Source organism: Gigantopelta aegis, chromosome 12 (assembly GCF_016097555.1).
Source record: "Gigantopelta aegis isolate Gae_Host chromosome 12, Gae_host_genome, whole genome shotgun sequence".
Lineage (NCBI taxonomy): Eukaryota > Metazoa > Mollusca > Gastropoda > Neomphalida > Peltospiridae > Gigantopelta > Gigantopelta aegis.
In genome coordinates, this window is record NC_054710.1 from 5,187,550 (window position 1) to 5,201,351 (window position 13,802).

The following is a 13,802-nucleotide window of genomic DNA, read 5'->3' on the forward strand; positions in this document are numbered from 1 at the left end:
TGTATGTGTGTATATTAAATTAGAATAGTATTAGTTTTATTTTACTTGTTTCTTGTAGACTTTTTGATGTTACCGCCCTAAGGCCCACAGTATTTCAGTGTGTAGGTAAACTATGAAAATAATATTTGTGTACCTTACTTTTTATTTTATTATACTGTATATAGCCATATATGTAATTGTTTGCTGCAAATAATGATTTAAGATTACCGACGACTGATTAATGTTCAGTCGTTTAACGTACGGTAATTCTGTATGTGTATTAGGCCTAAATTTGATGTTTACTGTGGCGATGTTAACTATTGCTCAGTGTATGGTTCTTTCTTTTGGTTAAGCGATTTGCTATTATCTGTAGCTAATAACTAGACTGCAGAGTGTATATTTATATATTATAATGTGTTTTAATATGGTGTTTTTGCTTATAGGGTTTGTTTGACTGACTATATATATATATCAATATTCTCCGAAATAAAAAAACCCATAAAACCATATTCACCGAGTCCAGTTATCTGTTCGGGGGAAGTAACATATATATGTTTCGTTTAATTTTTGGGTTTTGGTGTAAAATGAAATGAAATATGCTTCATACAATATTATTGGAAATTGAAACAGATCCCGTTTCTTTCTAAACGACTGGGTAAAAACATTTTCAGGCATGTCTTGTTAAAAATGGGTACACGGGGGGGGGGATTGAATATCACCAATATTTAAGATATATATAGATTACTATACGAGTTTTCGCTAGATATCATTTTTACGAAGCGAGTTAACTTCCCAAACGTATCTGACCGAACGAAAGTGAGGTCAGATACGTTTGGGAAAATCACGAGTTTCGTAAAAATGATATCTATCGAAAACGAGTGTGGTATTTTATGTATTACCCTCCTTTAAATCACGCAAATTATGAAAAATAAAGAAATCAATCAATCAGTTTTGTATTTCAAGACCGGATGTTGATTTGCATAACTAGCCGGTGCACGACTACGTACCGGCGCATTGAGAAATAGTTCGTTGTACTTCCGCTACTTCCCAGTGACGTTTTCAGGGGAGTGATGTAGACGTACTTCTCCATAAATTTCCATCGGGTTTCTTTTTTTAATTTAAAGAAAGCTGTAAGGTGCATGCATAAATATATGTTTATTTTCATATTGGGTGAAAATGGGTAAAACTAATGCATAATTCCATATTTTAACAAAACGCCCCCAAGAAAGAAATGTTCCCGTTACCCCACTGGTTATGCTAATAATGATGAATTCACAAATCACAACTGACAATAACAATTTGTTGACCAAAAATCCAACCAATAAGAGAATAACAAGTGTTTTTACAGTTAAAAACTTGTAGCTTGCAAAAACAGCTGAGTTCACGGGAAAACTAAAGTTATAACTTTAAGGTCGACGATAGTCACTTTTCGCGCCCTTGTTTTGGCTTTGTAGGGACCGTACCGGAAGACTAGTAGCGCCCCAACTCGCCGCTAGTCGGTCTATTAGTTTTTTGGTCTAAAAATAGGCTTGTCTTTTAGGTCCTTTTACGATGTGTTTCCGGAATTAAACGAAGAACTCTTCAATTATGGAAGGTACGGAAATGATTAAATTGTTTGTGCTCGATTCCAAAAACCGGTTTCAGATTTGTTTTCACATCGTATTCCAGGCCAAAACCGAAAGTTGAAGAATATCACGCCATTTTCTGCAGGAAAATATTTTATTTTGTAAGTTTCCATGATTTAAGAACAACAAATTATCAAAGCACAACAACTTAATACATCACTGAAGCCATATATGACACTAGTTTACTGTTGTAAACTTTTATATAACTTATAGACCCCATAAAAACATTGCTAGGTGTACTGAGATTTTCTTGGAATCCAAGATGGAGGACATTTTCGTTTGAAACACTTTCCCTGCTATTTATTCTACAGGTACTGTTAACACTGTAGAAAATTAATAATTTTATGCATATGTTGATGGGGAACCTTCAAGCGTTGTTTGAATATTTAGAAGTGTATGAAAATTATGATAATGGCCAAATCAATGCAACAGAGGTGTTTGACTTTTTTGATCACATTTTTCCACAAATACTCAATGACACTGAGAAACTTGTTATTGATGAACTGCAAGCCATAAATAGATACTCTCTATATAGATTTAATGATGCTTTTAATGGTTACTGATGTATTCTAACCCAAAATAAGGCACCAAGTTAAATAATTTGCACTGTGCCAATTTGTTTAGGTCTTGTGTAATTTTTTGCCAAACGGAGTTACTGCCCTTGATTACAAAAAGTTTAATTTTGGGGGATCAAAGTAATATTTTTGAAAATATTTTTTTACATTATAATTATCTGGGATGTGTTCCATCACTACAGCTATAAATATATGTGATTGTTACAAAATTCTGAAAGTGTCTACGGTCCTTACAATTTGTATACAGCAAATGTAGCATATCTTACCGTAATTTCACTTGAAATCCATATTTCTTAACAGGTACAATTTTTTAATCACAGAATTTTCTTCAAACACATTCAGATGCTTCAGTAATGTTCGAAAAAAATAGAAATTCAATAGGAATTTTGCATTGGATTTTTTCCAGCATTCTTAAAACGGAAACGTCATGTACCCAGTTTGTGGTTATTGTAAGCAGGTGAAAAGTGACGTCATTCAAATTCAAAATTAGCTATATTATTACAATGCATCGCCACGTTAAAATAAAAACTGGTCTGCTAACCTTGACCCCTGTTAAATTTCTACAACAAGCAAACAACGCTCTTTACAGGTCGGTATATTTTACTTTTTCATAATTCTACAAAAAATATTAAGCTTAAGTTTAAAACAATAAAAAACTACCTTTTGTCAAATATATCATATGAAAAAATTAACGTTGGATATGTTTCATTTATTGTGTACGAAGCCAAAACAAGGGTCCAAAAAGTGACTGTCGTAGACCTTAATAATGATGAAATCACAAATCACAACTGACAATAACAATTTGTAGACCAAAAATCCACATACTAAATAAAATAAATATGTTTAATTATTGTTCTGTTCATTATTTTATTTTTATTTTTAATTTAAAAAAAATTCTCGCGCGGTCCAGTTTACATACACTTTTAATGAATGACATTGCTGAATCGGTGAATGACATTTGTAGTAACAGTTGTGGATGTTACTGACCTTGACATTAATTATGAATGAATAAAATAGTCCCGTTATGCTAATAAGGTTGCTGTCCAGCCAATCGAAATTGACTCTGTTCCCTGTTGACAAATCAAAATACAGTTTGTAATACGCACCTGGTGGTGCGTACGAAATTTGTACGACACCGCTATATCTTCACCAGGAGGGTAATAAAATGTTATTATCTAATTAAAGACAATATCACTGTTAGTCTAGCAACAATTAAAATGGTATGTCCTAATTGGTTTCTATGATTAAACTAACATTCAACATTTAAAAAAAAGACAACACCCAGTGTCTCAGTATATAGTGAACTGGACAGTATGCCAATGTTTATTAGCAGATATGAAAAACATTATTAAATATTAGTTACATATAGCTTCGATTAGAAACTCCATTTTATATCATGTTTACAATATTTTAAGAGTAGACGCAAATAATAATATTTCATATAACGGATTGAACTGGGCGTATGGTGTTAAATGTTGGATAGTATTGGTATGTCAGATGTCTGGTGGAGTCAAGATCAAGTGTTGCCGTACTCACGGATAATGGATCAATACTTACAAGAATGGAATGACCAACGCCATTGTATTTCTAAATTAAAACATAATAAGTTCAAACAGTTTTGAGTGTGAAAAATAGTTATCTTTTATTTCATCACCACACTTAAAACGTTCACTAACCAGACTACGATTATCCTCTCATAGTCTATTATGCGAAACGGGTCAATATCATAATATACCTTATGATCAGATATTTTGTACATTATGCAACATGAAAGTTATAGAAAATGAATATCACTTTGTGTTAGTTTGCCCAACGTACAGAGATTTAAGACAACATTATTTAAATAAGATTTACAATAGATGGCTAAATATCCAAAAGTTTCATAAGCTAATATCATGTGATACCCCTATAATTGTTACTAATTTAGCAAAATATGTACATCTTGCTATGCAGAGACGCCAGTTATTGTTATAATTGGTCTGTATCTGTTCTTCACAGCTTTATACTTCCATGCATTTTCTTCAACTAACCTTCTTACTAAGTCACTGACTCTACATTTAATTTGTATTCATCATTGCATGTTTGCTATAAGTGTTATGTAATACTTTATGCAATGAACTTATTCAACATGAACAATTGCTATATAACTAACCGGTTTCATATTATGATTGATGTATAGTAGCACTGGATTGGAGTACATGTGTCTTCTGCTTTGTTTTGTGCATTCAAATTATCTTTCCAATCTCATTAAGCAGGAGGTAAACTACTGTCCAATTATGATGGAATGCTTTGAAAGTTCGTTTAGAAATTAGCTTTTTTCAAATGTAACTGAGGCATTATTGATAGATGGAAACACTTCCAGAGCCTTCTCTCCTTCCTGGCTTTTTCGATGACTCTGTATCACCATACACATTATCAACTGGTTCAGTAAATCTAAAATGTCCACTGCGGTCAGTGACACCAGTGTGTTTCAAGTGGAGTATGTCCTGCCCACTATTTGATGACAACCCAAATGATACCAAAGATTCGTCTCTAGGGTGACCAAGATAGCAAACCATTAATAGCATTGTGTGTCTGTCTGCATTGAACCACAACTGGAGAATATGCTTCATGTTTGGAGGAAAAATCGTGTATATATAGCCACGTCATAATTTCCTATCTGGTTGAATGTGCCATTTGTGAATCATCAACCATCTCCAATAATGAGCCCACACTTACAAACTAATATAACCTCATGTTCCATAGAATATAGAATAAAAAACAAAACTCATTGTTACTCTGATCCTGAAATATAAACTGAAATAATACTTGTTGCAAGGGAATGTTACATAGAGTGATAATTTGTAGACTGACATTTTTTCTTACCTTACACATGTACATGTTTGATGGTTATGGTCTGACATATCCATTTAACAAACCAATTGCAAACACATTTGTCAACATAGTTTTGGGAAAGATTGATGGTTCCACCTGAAAGGACGACAGCTTTAAAATGTGTATGGGGTCGAATGTTGTTTTCAGAAAACTCAAAATGAATAACCCTATTTAAATCAATTATAGATATATCCACAAAGGATCTAATCTTATATCGGGATAATTGTTTTGTTCGTAAAACACTGCACATGGAAAATATGTTTTAGAAATATACTCTGGAAGATTGGGCAGAAATACAACAAAAACAAAATCCCAATAATGTAGAAGACATACTTGGAACAAATATATGGCTTAACAGTAAAATAATAATACATCATAAACCATAAACCTTCTTGGTGAAGGCATTATTTTTATAGACGATGTATTAGACGAACATGGAAGTGTTTTAATATATATATATATATACTCGCGGAAAAAAGTTCCCGTGCATCATTAAAATTTCAGTGAGACATATATTTATTTAAAAAATATATATATATTGTGTTTTACATAGATGTACTATTTATCTGTCAAAAGTAAAGTGATCCCCTCCTGTCTTCTGAACCTGAAATACGGTCTATACAATGCTTGGTGCGCCGTCGGTGACGATATAACAGAACAGCGTATTGACGTCATGTCATGGTCGTACTTTGTTCTTCCACTGATTGGCCTTAACTCAGGGATGTATTGGGATGTTAAACTTGTCATTTCAAAATGATTCCACATGTGTACCCGCTTTATATTGACGATTGGTTAACGTGACGTCACGTATCGACTCACTAAATATGGACGATCCCTAGTATCCCTGAACTATCGAGAACATCTCCGCAGACACTGCAGTTTTCTGATGAACACCAACATGACTAGCAACAACGTTGCCATTCTAATTGCAATCATGCCCGTCTTTCGAAGAAGTTAATTTTCTTGGAGGCGTGACGTCACACTGATGACGATCAGATGCCAACAAAAGTATTTTTCTTAGTGATAATAATCCATACAATAGTTTTAGAGTCCAATGATAAGAAAAATGACGTCAAAGAGGAGCACGTGACCAAGAATGCTAGTAATGCAACTTATGATCACAAAGCATGAATAGCTCGTGCAATTGACTAGGCACTGCTGGGATATAGAAGTGGTTACACGTTTATTTACTGATTTTTTTTATGACCAGATTTCAAGTAAATTATACTCTATATGCAATTATTTGGTGCACAAGAACTTTTTTCCGCAAGTATATATACAGTATGCAAAATAAATGATTAAGTATTAACGCTTTGCATGGCATACTACAAACAAAACACAATTGAAATGGAAAGGTATATTCTTTTAAATCTTGTAAATGCGATGTATTTAATGAATGGATAACGTGGCAAACACTATTTTATTGAGACTTAAAGATAATATAGACATGGAAACAGCTTGTTTGGAAACAACATTCAGACTACATTTTAGAACAAATGAAATACTTTTAATTTAATCTCTTCGTATAATATATTTCTGGTAGTTGTGGGTACATGTGCGAATATATGTACATGTATAATATATATATGTATGCATTTATCTATGTGGGTATCTCTGTGACTGTACTGTCATATATGTGCAATTATGCACGAAGCAACTATTTTCCTTCTTTCTTTCATTATTTCTTTCTTTTCTTTCCTTTTTCTTCTCCATCTTTCTTTTCAATTTAATAAAATAAAATAAAAAAATTAAAAAAAATTAGGATATGTTTGTCACTCGTATTGAGAAGCAATACATCAGGCCACAAAAAAACAAACAAAAACAAACACAGCAAATGTAGCATATCTTACCATAATTTCACTTGAAATCCATATTTCTTAACAGGTACAATTTTTTAATCACAGAATTTTCTTCAAACACATTCAGGTGCTTCAGTAATGTTCGAAAAAAAAAGAAATTCAATAGGAATTTTGCATTGGATTTTTTCCAGCATTCTTAAAACGGAAACGTCATGTACCCAGTTTGTGGTTATTGTAAGCAGGTGAAAAGTGACGTCATTGGAATTCTGACGTCATTCAAATTCAAAATTAGCTATATTATTACAATGCATCGCCACGTTAAACTAAAAACTGGTCTACTAACCTTGACCCCTGTTAAATTTCTACAACAAGCAAACAACGCTCTTTACAGGTCGGTATATTTTACTTTTTCATAATTCTACAAAAAATATTAAGCTTAAGTTTAAAACAATAAAAAAAACTACCTTTTGTCAAATATATCATATGAAAAAATTAACGTTGGATATGTTTCATTTATTGTGTACGAAGCCAAAACAAGGGTCCAAAAAGTGACTGTCGTAGACTGACAATAACAATTTGTAGACCAAAAATCCACATACTAAATAAAATAAATATGTTTAATTATTGTTCTGTTCATTATTTTATTTTTATTTTTTATTTAAAAAAAATTCTCGCGCGGTCCAGTTTACATAAACTTTTAATGAATGACATTGCTGAATCGCTGAATGACATTTGTAGTAACAGTTGTGGATGTTACTGACCTTGACATTAATTATGAATGAATAAAATAGTCCCGTTATGCTAATAAGGTTGCTGTCCAGCCAATCGAAATTGACTCTGTTCCCTGTTGACAAATCAAAATACAGTTTGTAATACGCACCTGGTGGTGCGTACGAAATTTGTACGACACCGCAATATCTTCACCAGGAGGGTAATAAAATGTTATTATCTAATTAAAGACAATATCACTGTTAGTCTAGCAACAATTAAAATGGTATGTCCTAATTGGTTTCTATGATTAAACTAACATTCAACATTTAAAAAAGACAACACCCAGTGTCTCAGTATATAGTGAACTGGACAGTATGCCAATGTTTATTAGCAGATATGAAAAACATTATTAAATATTAGTTACATATAGCTTCGATTAGAAACTCCATTTTATATCATGTTTACAATATTTTAAGAGTAGACGCAAATAATAATATTTCATATAACGGATTGAACTGGGCGTATGGTGTTAAATGTTGGATAGTATTGGTATGTCAGATGTCTGGTGGAGTCAAGATCAAGTGCTGCCGTACTCACGGATAATGGATCAATACTTACAAGAATGGAATGACCAACGCCATTGTATTTCTAAATTAAAACATAATAAGTTCAAACAGTTTTGAGTGTGAAAAATAGTTATCTTTTATTTCATCACCACACTTAAAACGTTCACTAACCAGACTACGATTATCCTCTCATAGTCTATTATGTGAAACGGGTCAATATCATAATATACCTTATGATCAGATATTTTGTACATTATGCAACATGAAAGTTATAGAAAATGAATATCACTTTGTGTTAGTTTGCCCAACGTACAGAGATTTAAGACAACATTATTTAAATAAGATTTACAATAGATGGCTAAATATCCAAAAGTTTCATAAGCTAATATCATGTGATACCCCTATAATTGTTACTAATTTAGCAAAATATGTACATCTTGCTATGCAGAGACGCCAGTTATTGTTATAATTGGTCTGTATCTGTTCTTCACAGCTTTATACTTCTATGTATTTTCTTCAACTAACCTTCTTACTAAGTCACTGACTCTACATTTAATTTGTATTCTTCATTGCATGTTTGCTATAAGTGTTATGTAATACTTTATGCAATGAACTTATTCAACATGAACAATTGCTATATAACTAACCGGTTTCATATTATGATTGATGTATAGTAGCACTGGATTGGAGTACATGTGTCTTCTGCTTTGTTTTGTGCATTCAAATTATCTTTCCAATCTCATTAAGCAGGAGGTAAACTACTGTCCAATTATGATGGAATGCTTTGAAAGTTCGTTTAGAAATTAGCTTTTTTCAAATGTAACTGAGGCATTATTGATAGATGGAAACACTTCCAGAGCCTTCTCTCCTTCCTGGCTTTTTCGATGACTCTGTATCACCATACACATTATCAACTGGTTCAGTAAATCTAAAATGTCCACTGCGGTCAGTGACACCAGTGTGTTTCAAGTGGAGTATGTCCTGCCCACTATTTGATGACAACCCAAATGGTACCAAAGATTCGTCTCTAGGGTGACCAAGATAGCAAACCATTAATAGCATTGTGTGTCTGTCTGCATTGAACCACAACTGGAGAATATGCTTCATGTTTGGAGGAAAAAAAATCGTGTATATATAGCCACGTCATAATTTCCTATCTGGTTGAATGTGCCATTTGTGAATCATCAACCATCTCCAATAATGAGCCCCACACTTACAAACTAATATAACCTCATGTTCCATAGAATATAGAATAAAAACAAAAAAACTCATTGTTACTCTGATCCTGAAATATAAACTGAAATAATACTTGTTGCAAGGGAATGTTACATAGAGTGATAATTTGTAGACTGACATTTTTTCTTACCTTACACATGTACATGTTTGATGGTTATGGTCTGCCATATCCATTTAACAAACCAATTGCAAACACATTTGTCAACATAGTTTTGGGAAAGATTGATGGTTCCACCAGAAAGGACGACAGCTTTAAAATGTGTATGGGGTCGAATGTTGTTTTCAGAAAACTCAAAATGGATAACCCTATTTAAATCAATTATAGATATATCCACAAAGGATCTAATCTTATATCGGGATAATTGTTTTGTTCGTAAAACACTGCACATGGAAAATATGTTTTAGAAATATACTCTGGAAGATTGGGCAGAAATACAACAAAAACAAAATCCCAATAATGTAGAAGACATACTTGGAACAAATATATGGCTTAACAGTAAAATAATAATAGCTCATAAACCATAAACCTTCTTGGTGATGGCATTATTTTTATAGACGATGTATTAGACGAACATGGAAGTGTTTTAATATATATATATATATATATATATACTCGCGGAAAAAGGTTCCCGTGCATCATTAAAATTTCAGCGAGACATATATTTATTTAAAAAATATATATATATTGTGTTTTACATAGATGTACTATTTATCTGTCAAAAGTAAAGTGATCCCCTCCTGTCTTCTGAACCTGAAATACGGTCTATACAATGCTTGGTGCGCCGTCGGTGACGATATAACAGAACAGCGTATTGACGTCATGTCATGGTCGTACTTTGTGATCACCTAATCGGTTGCGTAAAGTTCTTCCACTGATTGGCCTTAACTCAGGGATGTATTGGGATGTTAAACTTGTCATTTTAAAATGATTCCACATGTGTACCCGCTTTATATTGACGATTGGTTAACGTGACGTCACGTGTCGACTCACTAAATATGGACGATCCCTAGTATTCCTGAACTATCGAAAACATCTCCGCAGACACTGCATAGTGTTCTGATGAACACTAATGAACACCAACATGACTAGCAACAACGTTTGTGCCATTCTAATTGCAATCATGCCCATCTTTCGAAGAAGTTAATTTTCTTGGAGGCGTGACATCACACTGATGACGATCAGATGCCAACAAAAGTATTTTTCTGAGTGATAATAATCCATACAATAGTTTTAGAGTCCAATGGTAAGAAAAATGACGTCAAAGAGGAGCACGTGACCAAGAATGCTAGTAATGCAACTTATGATCACAAAGCATGAATAGCTCGTGCAATTGACTAGGCACTGCTGGGATATAGAAGTGGTTACACGTTTATTTACTGATTTTTTTTATGACCAGATTTATAGTAAATTATACTCTATATGCAATTATTTGGTGCACAAGAACTTTTTTCCGCAAGTATATATACAGTATGCAAAATAAATGATTAAGTATTAACGCTTTGCATGGCATACTACAAACAAAACAAAATTGAAATGGAAAGGTATATTCTTTTAAATCTTGTAAATGCGATGTATTTAATGAATGGATAACGTGGCAAACACTATTTTATTGAGACTTAAAGATAATATAGACATGGAAACAGCTTGTTTGGAAACAACATTCAGACTACATTTTAGAACAAATAAAATACTTTTAATTTAATCTCTTCCGTATAATATATTTCTGGTAGACGTGGGTACATGTGCGAATATATGTACATGTATAATATATATATGTATGCATTTATCTATGTGGGTATCTCTGTGACTGTACTGTCATATATGTGCAATTATGCACGAAACAACTATTTTCCTTCTTTCTTTCATTATTTCTTTCTTTTCTTTCCTTTTTCTTCTCTATCTTTCTTTTCAATTTAATAAAAAAATAAAAAAAATAAAAAAAAAATTAGGATGTTTGTCACTCGTATTGAGAAACAATACATCAGGCCACAAAAAAAAAAAAAAAAAAAAAAAAAAAAATATACAAACAACAACAAAACAAAAAAACAGTCTAAGGAGTAGGACAGAGAAAGGTAAATTTTGCAAAATTATAGATGTGTCATTCATTTGACACAAGTGTAGTTCCAATGTTTCATTAATTATTAATGAAACCAACTGTTCTTGCCATTCTTAAAGAGTGGAACTGCTATGGACCTCCTGAACTGAGGTATATGTGTGCTACGTGTATGGAGCTAATGAATGAGATGTTGGGATTGATACGCAGGTTAAGTATATTTAAAAAAAACCAGAACTTCTAAGATACTTCCATCTAGTAAGGATGCCACTGAGTTATATGTGGGAAGACCTATATCCAACCATACATATTGGTACATGAAAAGATTATAAACATTGAAAGTGGTCTAAAACCTGCATTAAGAGTTTTGGGGAAGGATGTTGTCAAATAAACACATTTTTCATTCCAGATTCCCCTTAGTTTATATGAATAGTGTGATATATCAATTAGTCATAATCAAGAATAAACCTTAAACAACACTTTAAAAATAGAGACTTAAACTCATTGATAAAAAAAACACCCAAAATATTGATTTTGAGTTCCACTGACATCTAAAATGACCCCTAAAGTGACCTTTAAATGTCACAATGGTGTGAGAACCTACTGTTGTCATAAACTTTGCCTTAAACAGATTTCAATACAGGTAAATTTGCGTGGGTACCTATCCTCACCATAAACCTTACCTTTACCATAAACCGTGCCCTGTATAAACATGAATAAGCACGGGTACCCATTTCTAACAAACCTACTATTAATTATTTTTAAACATGTTTGAGACATTAGTAAACACATAATTTCGTGATCAGGTGATTTTTATATCATGTTGCCCTATAATTTACATATAAAATTGTAATATATAATAATCCATTATAATCATATTTATGAAAAGCGAATTTTAAGTAACACATTTTGTAAAACAAACCCTACCCGCAAAGATAAGAAGAACAAAAATTAATTTAAAAAAACAAAATCCTAACATAACCGTAAATGACCACAAAATTACCTTAAGGGCCAATTTCGCATGGGTACCTCCCCTCCCCATAAACTATATCTACACTCATCATAAACTACACCCTGTAAAGACCTCATTAGTATGGGTACCCATTTCTAACAAACCATGCACAAAATGTGGATATAACCCATTCGAAATTATCCCCTTTGATCAAATTCTGGATCTAACGCAGAGAAGGAAATGTTTTTCACTTAAGGACGCACTCAACACATTTTATTTACGGTTATATGGCGTCGGGCATATGGTTAATGACCACGGAGATATCCAGAGAGGAATCCCGCTGTCGCCACTTCATGGGCTACTCTTTTCGATTAGCAGCAAGGGATTTTTTATATGCATCATCCCATAGACAGGATAGCACATACCACGGCCTTTGATATACCAGTCGTGGTGCACTGCCTGGAGCGAGAAATAGCCTAATGGGCCCACTGACAGGGAGCGATCGATTTTGTTAAATTATGGATCTGCCCCTGAAATTTCAATGAAAAAAAGGTTATTTTATTTAACGACGCCACTAAAGTACATTGATTTTTTTATCTTATCATCGGCTATTGGAAGTCAAACATATGATCATTCTGACACTGTTTTTTTTAGAGGAAACCGCTGTCGCCACATAGGCTACTCTTTTACGACAGGCAGCAAGGGATCTTTTATTTGCACTTCCCACAGGAAGGATAGCACAAACCATGGCCTTTGTTGAACCAGTTGTGGATCACTGGTCGGTGCAAGTGGTTTAGATCTACCCATTGAGCCTTGCGGAGCACTCACTCAGGGTTTGGAGTCGGTATCTGGATTAAAAATCCCATGCCTAGACTGGGATCCAAACCCAGTACCTACCAGCCGAAATTTCAATGAGTAAGCACCCCTACTAAATGTGTAATGGATATATCTATAAACCAAAGTAATACTATGATCATTATTGATCAATATTATTGAAAAGAATTAAAAGAAACCAATGATTTGTGTCATACACAGCATATTATATATTCAGAAACATTGACCTTCATTTGACCGTGAACATGTAGGTCAAATCAACAAATTATGAAAATCAAGCAAATAAAAATGGAAAGTTTGGATATTAAGCGACACAAAACATTTTTAAAGAGTTTAATCTCCCCTAAACCTGTTGCTTTCGGGTAGCAGCAGATCGAACACAAATTGACCTTGACATACCATTAAAAGTATGCAAATTCCCAATTAACGTATAGGTTTAAGCAAGTACGAGTTGCAGATCTGAAGTCTACATATACTAGTATATATATATATATATATATATATATATATATATATATATATATATATAGATATATAGATATATAGATATATAGATATATATATATATATATATATATATATATATATATATATATA